Source organism: Malaclemys terrapin, chromosome 2, assembly GCF_027887155.1.
Source record: "Malaclemys terrapin pileata isolate rMalTer1 chromosome 2, rMalTer1.hap1, whole genome shotgun sequence".
NCBI classification, from domain to species: Eukaryota; Metazoa; Chordata; order Testudines; family Emydidae; genus Malaclemys; species Malaclemys terrapin.
Window position 1 is genome coordinate 182,138,354 of NC_071506.1, and position 23,175 is coordinate 182,161,528.

Genomic DNA, 23,175 nt, shown 5'->3' on the forward strand with positions numbered 1-23,175 from the left:
GTGAGCACTGTTCACTTTGTATTCTATGTTGTAATTGAAATCAATATACATGAAAATATAGAAAAAACATCCAAAAATATTTAATAAATTTCCATTGGTATTCTATTATTATTTAACAATGTGATTAGAGCTGTGATTAAACGCAATTAATTTTTTAATTATGATTAATTTTTTTAGTTAATCGTGTGCGTTAACTGAGATTAATTGACAGCTTATTACTACATTATTATTATATTATGACATTTCTCACAAACCAAGTAAGCCACAAAAAATAAAGAAAATAATGTGATTTTTAAATATAAATTGCCTATTTGTACACCGCTGATTAAAAAACAAATTTGGGGCTAATAGCTAATTATTATACTATAAAACTGCCTCTTATTGAAATATGTTTAATCAAATGATATCTTTGTTGAAGTCTCTAATATGTTGTGAGAGCTATACCAAAATAACATCTTGAATAGGTCCTTGACCCAAACAACTTACATTACAGTTTTGAAAATCTCTGCTATTTTCATTTTCCTCTAGGTCTCTAGGTGAAAATCTTGACAGTAGCAAAAAAACCCACAACACTCTGCGCTTAGATGAGGTGGCTGAAAATCATCTGGAGTGTCTTGAGGAAAGATTCTTTTTTTAAACTATGTTCCTCTGACACACAGATGTGTCAGCAATCTCTGTCTTATTCTCCCTCACACAACCTCTAGCCCCATAGAAGGGCACAGATTGATGGAAAAAGGCCCAACCAATTTCAATTTTGGTGAGAACTGTTCAGTTCTCTATCCAAAAATAGATAAAGCTACAAGGTAATGTTGCAACATTTGAAACTAACAGACACATTTCTCCTCTTATTTACGCTGGTTTTATAGCGATCACAATGGAGTCACTCCTGATTTATACCAACATAAGTCAGAGGAGAACCATGTGCTGCTCGCTGATCACTCAGTGCTTAAGGGGCTTGCAACAGCTCGGCTCTATTTTGTGTCTGGTTCCAAATGGTGAACAAAACAACAAAAATTTCACAGTGTCCCATCCTGGATCACTGTCTGGCAAGCTCAGCACTTAAAGACACAGTCCCCAACACCATAAACCAGGCCAAAGGTTTTAAGCTTTTGGGGTATATCCGTGATTCTCCAGTGTAGTACGGCCCCTTTGTCTCAAACCCTGGAGTATTCTGGCTGTAAAGTTGCCATATCTGTACTTGGAAGGCTGATCATAATGCAAGGGGAGAAATCAATTCTCTGTTGGACCAGAGGCTTTTATACCTGTTCTGTGCCATCACCTTTCCCTGGTGCCAGCATAGCAGGCATGGCTATGGCACCTCTATGGTACAGAGATCTCGAGTTGTATTTTGAGCACTGGCCCTGTACACTGTGGCCCCTGCTCACTTGTAGGCTGCCTTTGCATCCCAGCCGTCCAATTTGCATGATGTGCTGCCTGGACACAGGTGAGGATCTGGCGCTATATATTTTGTAATATTATTTCCTTATAGAGAGCCCTTAATATTGTGTCTTTTACTCTTTATGCAGCTAGGACAATATGAAGAAACCACATGGGCAGAGTCAAGCTCCAAATAGCTGTGTTTACTAGCTATATACAATCAAGCAAGGCCTAGTTCCATACATATCACTACTCTGACTGGTTTCTGGTGGCTTCTAAAACATACAACACAATTAGTGCCACTAGAGAGCTCACAAACTAATAAAACATTAGTACCCTATTCCTATACACTACACTTGGTGAAAATGTTCTTCCTCAGCTCCTCACATGATATTCTCAGTGATATATAATCAGAGAGATTGGCAACAAAGATTATTTTAGCAGCTGTGTTTTTGATGGAAGAGAAAGGGGTGAGATGATTGTATTGGAGGCCAGAGAAGTGGAAGTTGTAGCAATTAAGGTAGATAATGAAAGCCTTGGTGAGCATTTTGGCTGTCTGGATAAAAAAAGAAAGACGGACCTTGGAGGGGGAGACCACAAGATGTCCAGCATAGATATCTGGAACAAGCAAGAGGGAGGTGTCAAGAATGACTACCAAATTACTATTTATATCATTTAGTGTCCAATCCTGTGATTTCAGTCAAGCAAAACTCTCCTCAATTCAACAGGAGCTGGATTAGGCCCATAATTTCATAAGGGGAAATGACAAGGTCAGCTTTCATGCAGATCTGCAGCAGATCATATCTACCATATCTGAAACTATTCAAAGGGGTCATTAAAAATTAGTATTTTGGAAGAAGTGAACTAAGCCATCCTTCACAGTAGGTTGGCTTGTTGATGTATATGTTCAATTGTTATTACATGTTGCCTCACAGGAATAGGTCCATTGAGATAAATATATATTTTTAAGACATCCTGTGGCTAAGAAGACACTAGGCACACATTATTCTACCTGTGTATTTGTCAGAATATTTTCTTAACAAAAGCAAAAGACATTTTCTGAAGCATTATGAACCTCCACAGGCAAGAGAAATCCTTGAAGAAGAATGACCAAAGATAAATTAGATATTATCAGATATCATGATCATTCTTCGTGCAGTAAATGTAATGCCAAAACAATATTAGTTCTAGTTGATGTGTACTGTTAGACTTTTCAAAACAATCTGAAATAGATGGGGCTAGCAAATCATAGAGAGATCATTTATAAGTGACAGTAGTATATATGTCTCCTCGTTTTTAATGAATCCCACCAGAATCTTTTGGAAAGTTCACAGCACTGAGTTATTCTCTCATTATTAATTACCAAGTTTGTTAAGGAAGACATCTCCCCTGCTAACATTTGAGTAAGAGACAAAACAGACACTACTTAACTTCAGGAGCACTCTTTAAAAGCATCAACTGTGTATCTGTCTCCTTTCTATCTCTGTTTATATAATGTTACGTTCAAATGGAAGATCTAAATTAAGAGGGAATGGTTTTAATCCAAAGGGGTGCATTAGGGAGGTTCTAGGATGTGGGGGAGCAGGGAAGAGCATAATGTTGCCTTAGGTTGTATTAACTTCCACTGGTTTCCTCCAGGGTAGACTCTGGAGGAACTGAAGTGCTCTAGTTGGATGGAGTCAGAAGGAGCGGTGTGGCTCCCCACCCTCAGTCCGCCTCCACTCCCCACCCTGACACTATGGATGGAGGGAGGGAACTGGCACAGGAACTGGCTCTAACACTTCCCCCTGTAGAGAGCTCTTTTGTGCTGAGACAATTCTCCATTGGCCATTTCTAGCCAGCTTAAGTGGTGTGAATTGGACTGAATGGACCAGAGAATCAACCATAATGGTTTAAGGACTTACTGTCATATTCTGTTCTCAGTTACACTCTTGCAATTTATTGTCCACAATTCTATTCCACAGGCATAAATGAGATCACAAATTGCTAAAATGTACTTGAAACACTTGTCCCACCAAAAGGACTTAAAGCCACTTTAGCACTTATGTTGCTGTAAGCATTTTTTTTTAATACAAAAAATCACTGAGACATCCTATATGGACTGGAACCACACAATGACATTTTTCAATAGTCACATTTCAGACCAGAATTGTAGGTCAAGGGCCAGAACCTCATCTGGTATAAATAGGTGTTGCCTCATTTACTCCAATGAAGCACGACTGACTTACATCAGGGGGCCACTGTGTCCAGACTCTTTAAACAGATTCTCTGTAAGAAAGGATGGGTGCTATACTATTTTTAGATCTTCAAAAACAAAAGCAAAAAAAAAAAAAAAAAAGAATCAGTAAAAAAATCACTAAAGAATCAGTAACTGGAAAAGTTAGCATTGACCTCTTGACCATGGGACTTTCTTTGTAAACAATCTTGTAAGCCAAATTTAGGTTTCAAAAATGCCTAATCTTTTTGCTCATGTATTTATCATTTTCATGAAAGGAATGAAAATAATCTTCAGACATATGTTTCAAATGCAGTCTGGCATCTGTTCAAGCATCATTCATTCACTTATACCTGACATTATTCTTATGTTAAGTTGTAAGATGGGCCTTGAATAAAATTTACATTCTAATAACAAATAACTTCAAGAAAATCCACAAACATTCTGTGAAAAGAAAGAAGTAAAATATGTTGAATAAATTATTTGCTTCACTCTTAAGAACATGCCTGGTCCAAAGCTCACTGAAGTTAATGGACAGGCTCCCATTAACTTGAGTGGATGTGGATAAGGTCCAATGTGCACAACTATAGAAAGACTGGCTGCTAAGAACTCCCTCTCTAGAACTACCAGGCAATACACAGGGAGAGAAACAGTGGAACTCCCCCAAACTTGAGATCAAGAATCAAGCAGAGGATGAGACAGACAGTGGAGTCTTCTGTGGTTCTGACTCTTGAGCCAGGATTATTGCCAGAGAAGGAAAATTCAAGCAGCTTCATTTCCTATGTTGCCAACAATGATCTACATCAAAATATCAACTCTTGCCCTACCCTGTGCCTGAAAACCAAATGTTTTCTTTCTCTTCGGATTTAGCCTATCTGGGTCCTCTAACCAGTGTAAATAGAGCAGAAGAAGAAGAGGAAAGTTTTGAAATGTGCTCCATTTTTATAATCACAGAAGAGAACTGCCTAAGAGAGAAGGAAAGTTTCAGCAGTTGGAGTGTGAGTGTCCTTGTCCTTTAAATCCAGGTGAAGGCTTACTGGAATATGTGCCCTTTTTTCCTAAGAGGAAGGGCTTAAGAGGTAGGTGCGGTAAATGCTATGAAAGATATTGAGATGCAGATTCTAAACTACTGTACTTAGAGTATTGCATATATGGGGTGCAATTAAGGTGTAGTTGAGGGGCACTTCAAGTATAAGCCACATACAAGGTGTGTACACCTCAGCTGGGGTAGTGGCCAGCTTGTGTGAGATGTTTTGCAAAAGCATATCAATTACTCCGAAAATTCCCAATTTTTGACAAAAAAAGGTGATCCCCAGTCATCACTGGATGCTTCTTCCTGCCACAGGGCACTGCTCCCTGACTTCTCCCCTTCTCTAATATGTGAGTCCCCACCCCTTTTTGCAGTGATTGTAGAAAGTGAAATCTGCCTTCCAGGCAAGCTCAGAGAATCATTCCATACTATGGAGTGCAGCCTTCACCCTCTGCTGCCCCGTCTCTCATTTTGAACAGAAAATGTCAACACTTTCCCTTTTAACAGTTTTCAGTTAAAAACTTGTATTTTTGGGTGAACTTCAACATTTCAAAACTTTAGCCCAACAATTTCATTTTTTTGTCTTCTAAATTGATAGTCTGTTTTTTGACCAGTTCTAGTCAGCAATTAAGAAGGGTGCTGGGAAAAAGACACCAGGGACATAGCTGGGAAAAAGAATAGCAGAAGATAGTCTGGTAGACCATATTTTTTCTAACCGTGTTCTTTATGCAGCTAACAAATTATGGTGATGTTGAAAAAACAGAGACTTTGTAAACTATAGCATGCCTGGATTAGTCTAATTTTGAATCTTCATTTTACTGTCTTTTCATGGTTTTATCCATTGAAAATAGTCCATTCCTGATATTTTAAATAAGAGCCTCCCATTAGGTACAAAAGCCCAGATTCTCCTCTGCATTCAGACCGTTTTACACCACACCACCAACACAAAGTGGCCCTAAAGCCAGCATTGCTGGCCACAGAAGGATCACCCTTCTGTATTGGTTCTTACACCATGCCTCTCAAAACCAGTGTAGGGTGTGTAGTTGGGCTTCTTTGCATCTACCAGTCCCTTATGGCTATTAGCTGCGAGTGTACATTAAATCAGCACTCAGGCTATTCCCTCTTACACTGGAGGACAGGCTAATGAACATCCAGGCCTGGAATGGAAGGGGGTGACTCATTCTGAACTTGATTATATTCACGTGAAGAAATGTTCTGTATTATTTTCCCAGATGTTAAATAATAGAACTGGGCTCTTTTGAGAACAGCAACAGCTAGTATAGTCTATGAAAACAATTACTTCCGGTGCCCAATCAGGAAGATAACAGATTCACATTAAACACACTACAAAAGTTTTATTTTAAACTCAAGAAGCTTTTAGAAAGTTTAAGCAATTTCAGTCAGTGTGTTTCCACTTGCAGATGAACCTGGTTTCAAGGCTTAGAACTGAAAAATTAGGGTCACAGGGTTAAATCTATCCTGAAGAAAGGAGGGATGTGAAATGGCTAATAGATTAAAAAATGAATACTTGAAGTGTGGTATGAACTACTGCATAAAGCCTATAGATAAAATAAAAGCTATGATTAAATATGAACTCATGCGCCTCTGTGTTACTTGGGAAATCAAGACTTCCATGGCTACGTTTCTTGGGGTATTAAATGGCATGTAATTAGGGAAGAAGTAAATAGATGAGAAAATTGCATTTTAATGCTTTTCCATGTTAATAAATAATATATATGATAGTCATAGGAGCTATGGGGCTCAGACACATGGGAAAAGAAAAGACAATGAAAACAATGAAGCTGTGTTATCCTCATCATTAGCAGTGTGATTGTGCACTTCACCATGCCTGCATTGGAAAGAAAGAGACACACTCTTTTTCTCATAAGTGCATTTTTTTAAAAAGTGAGTCTGATTAGTGACTTTCTTGTAAAGCCAAGAATAAAAAGCAATTCTGAAAGTTGATTTTTTATCCTGGTAGATAAAGCTTTATACATATATTTAATAAATCTCCAAAAGGTAAGGACAGAGAGGGTGTAGGAGTTCATAGATGAAGTCATCAGGCAACAGGATTTTGGGTAACAGGCTACACAATGCAGACAGGAGGCAAATATGCCAAACAGTCCCCAAATACATGGAAGGGGAAGCATGATGTCTTCTCCCCCTAGATACCAATAGCCACTCTGCTTTAACTCTGCACCTTTCAGAGTGTGATACTGGAGAAGATGCTTTCCTTGGTATCAGGTGAAATCCTAATCTAAAATCTGGTTCCTCTGGGACTTCTTTCCTCCTTGGAGAGTATAGGGCACAGGCTGGAAAGATTTGTCAGTGGTCCCTCTGGGAATTGTGCTGCCAGAGAGATGGGGAGACTGGACTACTGTGCTGAATTGAGACTGCTTTTCAAGGATTTCCAGGGATCCTTGTGGGTGGCATCTGTTGTTCCTCTCAAAGCATTGGGGTGTTGCCAATATTTGAAGGAGGGGGTCCCACAAAAAATTTCCCAATTGTAAGCTCCATTTCCCAGAGGTGCATGTACTTGCAGAGATAGAGGTTTCTGGGACTGGGGAATCTGATCGTTTGTTTTCCCATTTCAACACAATCCATTTCTCGTAACCCAGGGAGAAGAAATGCCGCTTGGCAAACAAAGGTATACTAAGTACATTCGCTGAAATTGTTCACTGCTTGTTCCTGCAAAGTACACTATGTCAAATGGTGGGGCAGCACCATGGTCAACTTGTGGCATTTTAAGTGGAAATTAAACCATCATAGAGAGGTCTGGAGATTTTCTTTCCTGGCACGTATTTGAAAATACCTGGCAATTGCTGCAATCCTGGTGACAAGAGATTTGCTCTTCACATGTATTTTTGTGAAACTCAGGGATAAACTAACTCTGGCAGAGATGATAGATCTGTGTCCAGAGAGATGGTGAAACTGAAAAATCTGTCCAACCCCTCTTTGCAATGTAGGGTCTGTCTACACAAAAAGCTATGCACAGGCTTGTCTGCCTGAGCTAGCTTAAATCCAGCTAGCATGGGTAAAATAGCAGTGAAGGCAGCATAGCACAGGCTTCAGAGCAGGTTAGCAAGCTGAATACATATCCAGAGTTCATGTCAGGCTTTCACTACCCATGCTGTGCTGTCTCCACTGCTATGGTTATCCTCACTATCTAGCTCAGATAGGCTAGTCCAGGCACAGCTTTTGATGTGTAGATAAACCTTTAGTGATAAGAGTTTTAGCAAGGAGCTTCTAAGAGCACCATAGAGCTCCATCCTGCAGATCACTGCTTCCCAGGTTGCAACACCAGCCCCTGACCATGGCAACTGACTACTCCCCCTGAAAGAGGACTTGAGAATAGTCTACATGTCTTATAAATGTAAAGAAATTTTATCAGGATCAGAGAGGTAGCCGTGTTAGTCTGTATCTACAAAAACAACGAGGAGTCCAGTGGCACCTTAAAGACTAACAGATTTATTTTGGGCATAAGTAAAAAACCCACTTCTTCAGATGCACGGAGTGAAAATTACAGATACAGGCCTAAATATACTGACACATGAAGAGAAGGGAGTTACCTTACAAGTGGAGAACCAGTGTTGACTGGGTCAATTCAATCAGGGTGGATGTGGTCCTCTCCCAATAATTAAAAGTAGCCCTACTTCAACAACAAAAACTTCAAAAACAGACTTCAAAGTGAAGCTGCAGAGCTACAATTCATTTGCAAATTTAACACCATTACTTTGGGCTTGAATAGGGACTGGGAGTGGCTGGCTCACTACAAAAGCAATTTCCCCTCTCTTGGTATTGACATCTCCTCATCAATTATTGGGAGTGGACAACATCCATCCTGATTGAATTGGCCCTGTCAACACTGGCTCTCCACTTGTAAGGTAACTCCCTTCTCTTCATGTGTCAGTATATTTATGCCTGTATCTGTAATTTTCACTCCATGCATTTGAAGAAGTTGGTTTTTTACCCACAAAAGCTTATGCCCAAATAAATCTGTTAGTCTTTAAGATGCCACCAGACTCCTCGTTGTTTTTATCAGGATATGACCATGTGCTAGGTGACTGTTCTATTTGTATGTTGCCTCTCTTTACCCTAACTTTCTGATCTTCTCTTTTTAGAATGTAAGCTCTTCAGGGAAGAGATCTTGCCCTCATTTATGTTTGTACAGTACCTTGCACATTGTAGGTTCTACAAGGAAATAATAAACACACTTTATATTATAGTATTTATTTATTAATTAATATTATTAGTAGTAAGTTCAAATCCATGGAGGGTTGGATATACATTATGCAGTTTTGCTATCCATCAGCACCTTATGTTAAATTTATCTCAGCCTGATAGTCTGGACTCATGCTTCAGCTCTGTCATCACCATCTTGTTATTTTAAGACTTGTCACTCCATCTCTTAACCATAGCAATAAATCCTGAGTGAAGTCAATGTGTTTACTTATCAGCGATATGCTGCAAGTAATTTAAACAGAGGGTCTCCACAGAAATCCCACATCCTTCCCCCATCTGTTTGCAATAGGTGACCAGATAGCAAGTGTGAAAAATAGGGATGGGGTGGGGGGTAATAGGTGCCTATATAAGAGAAAGCCCCAAATATTGGGACTGTCCCTATAAAATCAGGACATCTGGTCACCCTCGCAATAGCTGCCATTGCAACCCCTGTGTCCATAGGGCATATCCATGAGAGGGGAGGGAAATGGAGCTGTAGTAAAACTTAAATGATTTCTCATATCCAAGACTGTAAGAGGGGAGACAGCACTCCCGAGCAAAGAAACTTACTCCACTAGCAACAAAATTGAAAAGAAATGTTTATACATCGTTCCTGAATGCTAGAGTGTATTCATAATCTAATCTATCATTGTTTATATTACAGTAGCACCTGGAGGCCTCAACTAAAATCAGTACCCTCTTGTGCTAGGTTCTGTCCAAACTCATAGTAAGAGACCATCCATGGCCCAAGTAGCTTAGCGTGGGACTTAGAATCACTCAGTATTGATCTAACTCTGCTCCTTTTGAAGTATAATGGCAAACTCCCACTGATGTCAGTGGGAGAACAGGTAGGTCAGAGCTGAGCACTTTTGAAATCCCACCCAATCCATTCTATAACAAATAGACAAAGTATAAGAAGGGGAATAGAGGTGAAGTGAGCAAGCCAATTAAAGAACCCAGGTCTCCTGACTCCCAGTCTAATGCCGTAGTTATTAGACCATGCTACCTCCTAGCCTTTAACTTGAATAACTTGAGATGAGGACGATGGGGTGAATACCTGACAGGAAGTTCTCCCTGGAAACATTTTTTTTTTTTTGAAAGAAAAAATCCTTTGCCATTTGAGACAGTCTTTTACTTTCCAAAGGCAAATACTTTGCTCTTCAGAAGCATTTTTATGAGTTCCAGTGATAATTAATCTCTGGAAAGGATAGTTTAACAATATCCAGGGGAAAGGAGGGAGGAACTATGTGAGAGGCAGAGAAATTATTCTAATCCTCTCTTAACTGAATTTTAACCAGGGACTCTTGGGAACCTCTGAGAGCATCACCACTTCTCACGTAAGTCAAAAAAAAGTTACTTAAGGGGGAAGGGCAGGAGATGCATCCAACTAATGTATTTGATAGCTGTATAGTCATCTATCTACAGCTGAACAGTAAGAAACAATATCTACAAATATAGTTAATGGCAAAACTTTAGTCAAATTCATGCAGGATTGGGCCCTCATCTAGCAATGACTTGAGTATGAGAATCTCTCAGTTTCCATTGCATTGGCTCACCTCATTTACAAACACTAAGGTTGTGGCACCCTTGCACACATTGACTAGTAATTTACTCTGTGAGCTGCCTTGCAGAAACAAACATCCTACAGACCAAACCTGCTTTCTTTTCTTTTCATCCAGAGCTTCCACTGATTTCATTGGCGTCAGTCCTCAGCTGTGGCCAGTAAAGGGTGTTAACTGCAAAGAAGCTGCTTGCAACTCCCTGATCTTGAAGCCAGCCTTGTCTTTTCAGCCATGATGTAATTGTAAAGAAGTGCTGAGCTGAGTATGGCCACAAGAAGCCTGGGCACCTGCCAGGGAACCTCTGGAGCTCAGTGCACTCTTGCCATCCTCCACCCTCTCCCATCCCTGGCCCCTCTTCTATCCTGAGAGCCTGGTGGGGTTGCTGTAGTTGAGGGGTATGCTAGCTCTGCACCACCCAGGGATTCCACATGCAAGGAGAATCCCCAGCTGTAACGATAACCAGGACTGGGGCAGGGATCAGCACTGAGCCTGATATTTACAAACAATATAACAGAAGCTTCTAATGTTTTAAGGCCTCTTAATTTTAGCCAGAGGAAGAAAGGAATTAAAGGACCCTACAGAGTCGCTGGCTTGTTTCCTTTTTTGATTTTTTTGTTTTTAATGAGCGAGCTTTTCCTGTCTGAAGTTTTGCTTGAAGTTTTAAATGAAATTCTAATAGTAAAGGCCCAGAATGTTTTTTTTTTAAGGCAAGCAGCGTCCCTTGACCTATGTTTTTAAGCGTCTGTAGCCCTACATAAATTCAGATAAAACTAGGTTTCTTCTAGTCTCCAGCTGTAAACCATACCAGTTAGACCTGGAAGGAAGAAGACAAGGAAGAGGCACCCTGCCCCTGCTTTTTCCTTCAGAAAGCTATTTTTAAAGATCCTCAGTTCAGAGTTTAAGCAGATTTGGACTCCATGGTGAATTAAGGTTTGCTACAAATGGGCCACAACTAACTCTCACTCTTTCCCTTTACACTATGGGTTTCATCTTTTCTTAGGTTAAAAAAAAAAAAGATAGAGATGAAACTGAACAGCAAAGTATGGCTACAAACTCCCTCAAAGTTTGAGGCGGATTAGGGTTGGAGCTGTGTCTAGCACATACACATATGTGAAATATATATAGGCATTCCTGGCTTAAAGAGAAAAAGGAATCAAACTTTGATGGATAGGAGAAGTGTAGGTACTGCCTGGGAAGTTTTCTCTTTCAATTAAGGAAAATCCTATAGAATTTAATAGAAAAGTTTGATCTTTCTAAAGAATCTTTAAGCTAACTATAGCATGCTAGAGCAGGGATACAATTCTCTATGAATGTACATGAGCTAGATTCTCAGCATAGGTCTATTGACTTCAATAGAATTCGGCCAATATACAGTCACTGAGAGTCTGGCCCTTTAGGCTGGCATAGATATTCTCTGGAAAGGACTTCCGTCTCTATTAAATTCTGTAGGTTTGGAGAGTGGATAGAGAAGGATATCCTCATCAGAAATCCAGTAACCAAACCAAATGCCTCCTCCTTCTCCCCAAACATATCTAATCACAAGCTTTCTGAAGCAAAGCTCTTCCGTGACAGCCGCAGAGTCAGTGCACCGAAAAGCAGCTATAGAAGCACCTTTGAAATTGAGAGGCTGACATTATAGATTGGTTTACAATAAGAAAATGATTCTCAGTCATTGTGTCCAGGCTTGTGCGGATTGCTTGTAACCGTACCTTTTCATTATCCATTGCATTTATCAGATAGTGGGTAACGGTATCTAGTTCTTTTTACTATTCTAGGAACAAGTGGAAATGCAGTTGAAATGATGGACAAATGGCATACCAGAGCAGGATGGGTACTGTAAACTAGAGATAGTTTTGATCTAGTTATTCATCTCCTTTGGCAGATTACTTGAAAACAAGTAAGCTAACAGCACATTCCAGGCAGCATAGTATCATAGCAGCACAGGAGCAGAGAGTTCACTGCAGGTTGCAGATTGATGACTGGGGAAAGGGAGAAGAACAAATGTGTATCACACACATGATTGACAGAGCAGAAATACAGTCCTAAGGCAAAGCTTTCAGAAAAGACCAAGTAAGTCAGTGCAGTGTAATCTGAGCATAGCATATGCTGATGTCCTTTGGATATACACAGGTGACAGATGTCTTTTGTCCAGGTCAGGCAAATACCCCTAGTGCAAGAACAAGGGAGTCAGAGAGAAAATGAATGGAGAAATTTAGTTAGGTCTAGAGCAGAAGCAATAAGTTTTTTTCAAACTGTCTTTTGTGCCACAGCTTCTGACCTAAAAATATGTATGGATAACTTCATATCTTAAGTATTCCTTAATACTTCCCTTTGGTTACTGTAGGAATTACCTTGTATATTGCAAATATTTTATTATTTAGCTGCGATTTTTATTTTGTTATCTAAATGACAATTCCTTGTAAACATCCACAAAGTTACCTACTTATCCAACTTCAAATCCCTCCTTAAAACTCTCCTTTGTCATAATGCCTACAAAAAACTTGACAAGTTAGGTTGCTGGTGTGTTGAGTCTGACTGCCTCTCATGCTGACCAATACTGTCCCATTGTTTCCTTGTACTCCATTAGTCTGTCTCTATCCTTCTATTGTCTCTTGTCCTATACTTACATTGTAAACACCTCGAGGCAGGGACTGTTTTTTTGTTCTGTATTTGTACAGCTCCTAGCATAACAGGAGCCCCAGTCACTGACAAGGACTCCAGGCACTATGGTAATACAAATAATAATAAATCACTGCACACAAAGATTGTGCAGAACAACAAATGTTAACTAGGAAGAGACCTGAGCCATAAATGTCAGATCCAAACTATCCAGAAGTGCAGGACTGTGCAAACTGGAGGATTTGTTTCATGACCATCCCTATTAAAAACCTAATATTTTATGAAAACAGGAAGTTCTGTAAAGCAGCCTCCCATCTCCTGACCCAAAGGAGAATGACCCAGATCCTCAAAGGTATTTAGGCACCTATTTCCCATTGAGGACCTGAGCTAAAGTGTTACAACCTGATTCTCTTTATACTTGCACTAGTTTTATATCACTGATTTTACAAGAGTTACTCCATTTTTACACTGGTGTGAGAAGAAAAGCAGGCCCCATCTTTCATAAAATGCAGAGGCTTCTCAGCAGAATGTAAACAAAAGACAAAACAATGTATTAACTAAAACTGGCTAATACAATATTTGTAATAAATAATAAAGAAGTTTAAATGTCTTTGGAGCTACATCATTTGCACTCTCTCTCTGAATCCCCTACTCAGAATGCTCATTCATATGACACAGGGTCAAATTTTCATTTACACTAAGTCCCTTCCATGCTACTCTGCTAGTGTAAAGAAGACTTAAAATGGGTGTAAATTTACTTTTGGCCACTTGAAGACCCTTCTACACAGACAAAGTAATGTAAAGGGGACTTTGTATAGACGACAATCAAGCCATAGGGTATAGGATGACCATAGGAAGTACTTGGAAAGCTCATTTTTACCTCCTCAGGCCAATGCTGCACACAATCCAGGGCCGGCTCCAGAATTTCTGCTGCCCCAAGCAAAAAAAAAAAAAAAAAAGCCACGATCGCAATCGTGACCGGCGGCGGCAATTGGGGGGGCGGGGAAGCCGCGATCAGCGGCAGCAGTTCGGCGGCAGGTCCTTCGCTCCTAAAGGGAGTGAGGGACCTGCCGCCCCCGAATTGCCGCACATGCCGCCCCTCCCCCTTGGTCGCCCCACTTGTTAAGCTGGTGCCTGGAGCCGGCCCTGACATGATCAAATGCCATCTTCACTCCCGCAATCAGATAATCCATGGTGTCTGATACAGCAAGTTACTATCCACAGCATATTAAACGATGGCCTCTCATGAAACAGTACATTACTGCAAAAGGTTCAGAAAACCTGACCTATGAGGAAAGGTTAAAAAACTGGGTATGTTTAGTCTTGAGACAGAAAGACTGAAAGGGGACCTGATAACAGTCAAATATGTTGTTAGGGGTTTCTTTCTGGTACTGCAGCCTGGAAAGCCTGGCTGTGTACAGATGGCAAGGGGCTGCAGTTTGGAAGGGGAGGCTGTGAGCCAAGCGGTAGCAGGGAGAGGGGCTGCAGCCTGGATGCCAGACCGCATGCAGGGGAGGAAGAGTTGACATGTGCTGAGCCCCAACCCCAGAAAGCACCGGGATAGGTACACGCATGCAGCTCCATGTGCCAGTGCCCCCACTTCCCATAGAAAGCACCAGCATCTGGACTGCAGTCCCTCCTCCCATCCCCCATAGGCAGGTTTGCACAGGCACTTCCCGGCCTTTCCTTCCCTGGTTGCGGCCTCACAAACCTGCCTTCCATTTACTAGCAACTGCCAGATAATGGCAGCTCTTTGCTGGCAACTGAAGGGCTACTAATAAGGGGAACCTACTGTATACTGATAGCTCATACATTAGTATGCTGGAGATTTGGGCTAGATTCACCAACGGACTTAGGCACCTAACTACCACTTTAGGCACCAAAAAATCACAGCATTAGGCCTCCTCTTGAAGTTCTCGCCTGTTAAAGCTGCTCCACTATGGCTAAATAACTTTAGTTTTAAAAGTTATTGGAGCAGCGGTACATAATCCTGGGTTATCCACATGACTGCTCTAACCACGAAACTACAGAGTCCTTCTTTTGCTCCCTTTGTAGATAAATCTCTAATAATTTTCATATGACTTTACATTGTGCCTCTTCATATAACCTTGTGGTGGGTCTACCCACGTGTGACCTCTGTTTTCATGGGACTTTGTATCAAAGCCTCATTTAGAAACTTTGCATTGCCCTTGGTATAATATTATAGCCCCTAAGGATAGAATAAGATAGAAGAAAATTTCTTTTTGCTAGCAGTAGAACAAGAGCTCTCCCCCCCCACTCTTAATCAATTGCCCTGTTGAATGAATGAGGTGTGGATGAGCAAGGCATGGAAGGCAGCACCTCCAGACAGCCTCAACTGTTGGAGAGAGGCTGGGAGCCAGACCCAAGGACAATAAAATGTGTCAAGTGGGCTCATTAAAGACAAGCAGACATACCGACGGCCTCGGGGGTTAGAAGCAAGCACCTTCTTTTGGAAAAACCCTCTTTGCAGCATTGGGACAACACTCAAAAGAAAGCAGCACAAAGGACCAATGGACACAGACACAGAGTTTGAATCTGGTCTATATTTGCATAAGAGGAAAGCTGCTATAAAAGTGAGGTGTCTTGCAGAGGACCCCGGGTCTCGTCTTGTCAACATGGGAGCATCGATCCGGATCGGCAGAAGCCCGGCTCCACCCCCTCCCCCATCTAACTCACCTGGCCAGTGAAGTTAAGGGGAGCAACTAATTGGTAACAACAAGACGGAGTGTGTTTGTGTGTGTGTGTGAGTGTAAGTGTAATATATATTATATGCATATGATACAGTGTTAATGAATACATGTATTACTAATAAATGTGGCGTTTTGTCTTATTCCCCCTGAAAAGATCCTGTGCAGTACTTTAAGTACAACACCTTGCCCAATGATTCTTTCATTATTTAGCCACAACTTTAGCTAGAAAGATGAGGACACCCCGCTTCAGAATATCTCATAGCTCAGTGATTGGGGCACTCATCTGAGAGGTGGTAGCTCCATGTTCAAATCCCTCCTCTGCCTCAAGTCAAGAGAGAATTTGAACTGGGGTGTCTCCCACATCCCAGGTGGGTACTCTAACCATTGTGGTAAACATTATGAAAGGAGTCCTCATTGTCCTCCTCACTCCCCCAGCCTCTTGCAATAATGCTGTAGGCACCTAACCCCAAGACGAGGTTTGCAGCTGAGAATCCCAAGCAGAAGGAGGCATCGCCCTATAGCCCAGCCTTAGACACCAGACTCCTTGATGGGGTTGGGCTTAGTACACACTTGTCATCTCCCATTGGTTATCTTAGGTGGGAAACTGCCTAACCTGTTGGCTTTTATGAGTCCCATTTTACAGCATCTGCCTCTGGCTATTCATTGTATAGGGAGTCTAACTCTGGCTTTGTGAATCCCAGTGTTTTTCTAGGCACCTAGAAATTAGGTGCAGTGATGCTCAGTGTCATCATGTCCAAGTTTCTTTGTGAAGTCCATATAAACATATAAGCATCTCTTCCTAAATGACAACAAAAAAGGGGAAATTTAAGAGGTCATTTGACAGGGAAGATGATCAAGCAAACTTCTCATTGAATTCACAGTTCTTTTTCCTGAATAAGAACTGCAGGTCCTGGCCCAGGATACTACACTCTGCCCTCAGATATTTACTCATCTCTTCCACTGACTTGAAAGACAGCTGTGCATGAAAAGCTAAGTCCTGATTCCACACTACTTTGCAACCTGTTTAATCAAATTCAACCAATCAGAACTGTAGTGTTTTACACCCATGTAGGTGGGTTTAAATGATTGTTCAAGGCATTGGACAATCAGGTCCATGATATTTACTCTAATGGGTAAACATGGCAACTGCTTTACAAGCTGTAAAAATAAGTTGGGATCCTTTTAAAGGATGTGCAGAATTTTTTGACTGTCTTTTGTTCACTCCACCATCATCATCATCATCACTACTCCCACCACCACCACCACCAATGTCATTAGTTAGCGATTTAGTAGTGTTGTTATTCTTTTTAAAGTACCCAAAAATATGCTAGAACCTATGCAAGAAAGATAGAAAGATATAGCCCTGTCCTTATGAGTTTATACCACTATTCTAGGATGTAATACATGGAGGTAACAAAACACTATCGCTGGGATGGGACAAGGGCAAGGTAAGACAAACCTGCCCAAACCAGCACCTAAACCTGAGCAAACACTCTTTACAGAAATTAAGATAGGCCATGTACCCAAGGCAGAACATCTATCTCTGATTCTCCTCCTTCACTGAAGGACACTGGTGAAACTCTGAAACTCATAGACTTGGCACAGCACAGAAAACATTTTTGTTTTGCTTTCTTTAGTAGTGGAAGACAGCAATCTGTATCCAGTTCTGCAGGTGACATTGTTAAAAAAAAAAAAAAAAGACTGGGCTCTGCAAAGAAAATCATTCACTTTGTTAAAACTGAATCTCCAAATGTCCTGAGTCTATTGCCTCTCTATTCATCTTATATAAGGGATGAATGAAGCACACAAGTACTCATGATTGGGTGGATGTGTTTGCAACAGCTGCATAAGGGATTGCCAAAACTGATTTTGTGTAAGATAGCCTAAGTGCCTGATGTACATTAGAATCCATTCCCATTCTTTAATGCACATAAAAGTACACTAGTGTTTTAGGAAATATTATCAAATCCATTAACTGCAGTGTGCTTTTCTTGGTCAAGCTGTAGCAAGAGCTAAATAGGTGAAAGTCATTCTTTTGTGGCTCACTTGACCTTAATGTCAGATATTTCCCATGAACTACTTCCAACATTTGTTTCCTTAATGTGTTGTTACAAATCCTTCAAAGGCACTCACTGAAAAATAGATCCTAATTTCTACAGTAGCAGAATAGCACTTTCTCTTAAAAGCAGGCTTCATGAGAAAGCCAACCCATAATAAAAAAACATACTTGCCTAAAAGGAAAAGAGCCACTTAGCCATCACTTCCCTTTTTAATTTCTCTCTCCTTCCCTCCCTTGGACTAGCTGTAAGGGACTAAGGGTGTAGGTAATCTGTCCAGCAGTCACGGCTGGGCTGGGGTCTGTACATAGGAATGGCAAGACTCAGGGTCAGAGTCAGGCTGGGGTCAGAGACCAGAGGTCAAAACAAGTATCAGGCTGGAATCAGGAGGTAAGAGCCAGGCTGGGCTCAGAGACCAGAAGACAAGGCAAAGTCTGGAGTCACAGCAGGCCAAACTCTGTGTCATTGCCCAGACAACTTCCTGGGCCTACCCAGGGATAAATAGGGCACATGACCAATCAGAGGGCTGCACGGTACTCTAGCTCCCTTGGGTGGGACTTCCTATGGCACCTACTCTCTGCAGTGCTCTCTGGGGGGGTCACTCTGCGTGGCACTGTGGGAACACCAACTAGCCCAGGCTCTGTACACCTGGGTTCTAGTCTATGGACCCTTATACTGCCCCTTTTCTTATTCCAGAACAATCTTTGCCATGCCATGAGGGTTATTACCCTCTTTGAACCTTAATGGCCAGACTGCAGAACTTAGCACATTCACGGGGATCTCTAGGAGGGATTGTCCTTCACAGGACACAAACCAGCAGCTTCCTCACCTGGGCTGCCCTGTGCAAAGGAGGAATGTGCAGGCTGCATCACTCAGGGTATAATGTGGCCTGCTCCTTTCTTCATGCCAGTCCAGCTCCCCTGTCTCCTCCCCATCCACTCCAGGGGCACACAGAGGGAGCAGTTCTATAGAAGGAAGAGCATGAAGGGGTTGAAAGGTCTCTTGAGTCATTCCCTATTCTCTTCTCTTTTATATTGGTTCTTATATCACATCACAGTAGTATCTTAGCACCTTTCAGTAGTGCATTAAGTGATGTGACTACCGTGTGTCACGTGTTTGTTCTGTCATCCTCTCTCCATGGGCAGAAGTAAGTGCAGGAGAGTGTTTTGTATAGACATACACACATACATTGCTTTATGTTGATATTAGAAAAGGCAGGTCAGAGAAATCTGCCTTGCACTTGGAGTGGAAACTGGTGAGATTTGTGATGGTTCTTAGTTCTTTTGAGAGTTCATTCCATGGTCTTGGGCTGGCTCTGAGAAAGTTCTGTCTCCCACACAGATAATCTTTACTCTTATTGTACAAAGTTACATGGAGGAGTGAAGTTGTTAACTACAGTCTTCATCCCGAAGCTTTAGGCAGTCTTTAAGATACCCTGGGCCCAGGCCATTGAGCATCTTGTAGATAAGGACTGAGACCCTGAAATTGATTCAATATGCTATGGGAAGCCAGTGCAGAGAAGGGAGGCTGAGTTTGATGTATCCATGATAGCCTGTGATGCTGAGGAGACGTGCTGCAACATTCTGTGCCAGTTAGAGTTTCCTAAGAAGTGAAGGCTGCATATGCAGGTATATTGCATTCTTTCTACACCACTGATACCCATTGAAACTATTGATTTAGAGATAGCTATTATTGTCTATATTTCTTTGTCTCTTTTGTCACTAACTCCTTGTACATTTCCATGAAAATTGGATCTCCATTGCAAAGCAGATAATCTGTTTCTGCTGATTATTCACCATTTGGAGTCATAATTATTCTTATAGTGACTAGTCATGATGTCACAAGGAATGCGGCTGCCAGTGAGGAATAAGCAGAAGAGAAGCAAAACAAATAAAAACTGAAAAAGAAAATGAACGCCCTCTCTTGCCCCACCACCAAAAAAAAAATCATTAATAAAAATTCAGAGGAGAAATACCTTTTAAAAAATTCTATGAAGTATTTAACAACTCTTTAAAGTAAATCACAGTCGAAAGCAATGACAAAACTAATTCACATTATTTTTGGAATGATTTTTCAGTAGACACTCTCTCAAAGTGAATTTATGTTTTATTTTAAAATCTATTCAGTTTAGAATGAGTCATACAGCATATACACATAAAGGAATCTTGCAGTCCAAATAGTATTTAAGAGTAGAAATGGAACCATTTTTTAATGTCTGAGTAGTGTACTATAATTACTTTGGTTTATGACTATCAAGCAAAAAAGCAGACAGTAAATGTAAATACTATTCATCCTTTACTTTGAAACCTATAGGCTAGCCCCTCTCCCCAATTTAATCAATAAACCTCGGAATCAGTAGTGGCAGGTTAGCAGAAAATGGAAGCAAATTCTGCTTACCACAAACTACATTGTTCATGATGTTATGGATACATCTAACAAGTTTAGCTATAGCTGTGTGTTCATATCTATATCTATCTATGATAGATAGATAGATACCTATAAACAAAGTATCTGTTATTCTAAAACCAGAAAACGATTTCAACAACCACTGCTAGTTGCTGAGTGACAGTGACGTACTTTACCTATCATGTTATTTACAAAACACTACATACTTAAATGAATAATTAAAAACTTCATAAATCTGCATTGCTTTGTGGGAATAAACAAGTTACTCTTATCAAATATAAGGTATTTTTCATTTGTTTTCAGTGTAAATCTGGCAATTTTGAGGCCAAACCAATTATCCAAGCCAAACTATGTTTTTTAGCAACCTCATGGTCAGATTCCACTCTCCTTATTCACACTGAGTCATTGATTCCTCTGCATGAGTAAGGTAAGGGTAGCAGAATGTGGCACTCAGGATGGAGATGTTACCACAATTCCATAATCCACAAGGCAATGATTGTCTTAAGTAAAGGGGAAGGGTCCCCATGACACTACAAGGACATGCGTAAATTTCTGGAGCAATCTGTTATTCCAGCACCCCAGATACTCCAAAGAAAGGCCATGTGTGCCAAGGACTAGCTAACACGAACATTTCTGGGGTACAGGATAGATGTATAGTTCTGCTTTAAAGTGTATTGAAACCCTTTTACTGTAAGTGGAAAATATTGTGCAGATCTCTTTCCTCTCCAGATCACAATATGCTAGAGCTGACATTGAGATCTATTGGCTGCAGTGGCAATAGCTACACAAATGCGTATTCTAATACTTTCTGCAGGTGCTCTTGTGTTGGCACATAGCCTTAGTCAGTCAAGTGGAACAAGGGAAACCTGCATTTGGAGAATGCTCTAGACAGCTGCTTTACAACCAGGTTACAATACAGGGAATGACACATTTGTGCAGCTGATGCAAGATGCCCTGTATTATCATAAGCCATTTAAAAGTAGGAGACATTCACTGAAAAGCTTAGTGTTCACTGGGAACAATGCTAATAAAAATTGTTCACTGATTAATCTATGCTACTTCTACTCTATCCATATGGGCCGACATTGAGAGGAAGAAGTGTAGTTGTAGCCGTGTTGCCCCTTGATATTAGAGAGACAAGGTGGGTAAGGTAATATCTTTTATTTGACTGACAAAAAGAGGAGGTTAGTGGGTTACAGATTGTTGTAATAAGCCATAAATCCAGTGTCTCTGCTTAGTCCATGATTTTTAGTGTCAAGCAGAGTTATGAATTTAAGGTCCCAGGCTCATCTTTTGAATGCCCCAATAACAGCTATGTGGGTAAAGGCAGACAATCACTACATTCCTGAATGAACTCACACAGGAAGATGATAAAAGACAAAAAACACTCTATTGCCAGTGGATGAAAACTTTTCACAAAGTGATCACTTTATACCTGACCTATCAGTCCTCATCCTCAAAGGAAACTTGCACAATACTTTCAAAAGATGAGCCTGGGAGCTTAAATTCATAACTCTGCTAGACATTAAAAACCATGGACTGGAGGGAGACACTGGATTTATGGCTTATTACAACAATCTGTAACCCACTAACCCTCCCCTCTTTTTGGCCTATGACTGCAGAGGTGTTAATGGGCCACTTGACCTTGAATGGTCCCTTAGACTATGGGCTAGCTACTTTTGCTAAACAATCTGTTCTACCTTGCATTTAGCTGTGACGCTTGGAGTACTTTTCCTAGACCTGAAGAAGAGCTCTGTGTGGCTCGACTGATTGTCTGTCTTGCCAACAGAAGATGGTCCAATAAAAGATATTACCTCACCCACCTTGTCTCTCTAATTGACAGGAGGAAGCACAGTAAGTCATCTGCAGAAAAGAATTTCTCTCCAGTTTGTCTGCACTTTGTCCTAGAAAGCCAACTAGAGTGAATACAATCCTGGCTTGAATTAAATCAGTGTTTAAAGCTGCAAGGATATATGTGGAAAAGTTGAGCACACATTTGCTGAAAGTCGTGCAAGTTTCAGAGAGTAACGATTACAGTATTTCTTCAGATCTAGCAAACACATACTGGAATGAGAAGAGAACATTGAATAACATCATTGGAACTTTGTGAATGCTGAGATGTTTCATCTAGTACCTACAGGCCTAGAAAGTGGTTCTATAAAGTGTTTTAGGCTCTGGTGTGTCTGGATCATTTGCCATATAAGACTTCACTCTGACACAAGGTTCATTAACAAGCTCCAACTTTTATTGTGGCTATCTACAACAGGCTTCCTCAGCCTCATGGCTTCTCTGACAGTTCCCCAGTGTTCCTTCTGAAGAATTTCCCCTAGGAAACAGTATGCTGCCTGAAAGAGTCTGCTAGCACTTCCATATCATTATACCCCTTTTATTAAAAACAATCTGTTTAACATTAGTTGATAATGTAATCTAACATATTTCTTTCAAATGCTGACCATTCTCATAGTTACTGTGTTTACCATCTTATGAATTTGTTCAGCAATACACCTGCACAACTTGGAAGTCCATCACATAAAATCCCTCAGATTAGCAGGTCTTTTTACCAATCCATGCCACTCAAAACGGTTCACTGATGCCTCCCTCGTGTCTTCCTCCCATGTGGTCAACCAGACTCTTGGTGTTGCTGGAATCTCCATTGAAACACCCTCTTCTTCCTGTCTTTCCTCTGGTATGCCCCTGACACGGTCCACTACTAATGACTTTGGCTCAGGATTCTCCTGATGACATGTGTTGTTTGTACTGTCCTTAGAGGTTTCTTTGGTTTTCCTGAAGTGCCCATGGTTTTGCCTCACTATGTGTCCATTGTCAGTTTGCATTTGATGTGATATTTGGTTTCTTGGTTGCACCACTCTAACTTTGCATCAGAACTTATCCTCTTTTGTCAATGGTTGTATACACCCTTTGTCAACCTGCTCCAGACCTTGCAGATCTCTTGAAGATCTGTTGTAATAAAACACTC

The 23,175-nt window shown here is 40.8% G+C and overlaps 1 long non-coding RNA gene across 1 annotated transcript; it reads left to right on the forward strand.

The window, feature by feature from the left end:
• Nucleotides 1-4,225: 4,225 nt before the first annotated feature.
• Nucleotides 4,226-13,634, forward strand: LOC128831936 (uncharacterized). Its single transcript, XR_008443867.1, has 3 exons — nt 4,226-4,671; nt 10,142-10,180; nt 10,523-13,634. It is a non-coding gene; the product is annotated as an uncharacterized LOC128831936 (long non-coding RNA).
• Nucleotides 13,635-23,175: the final 9,541 nt, after the last annotated feature.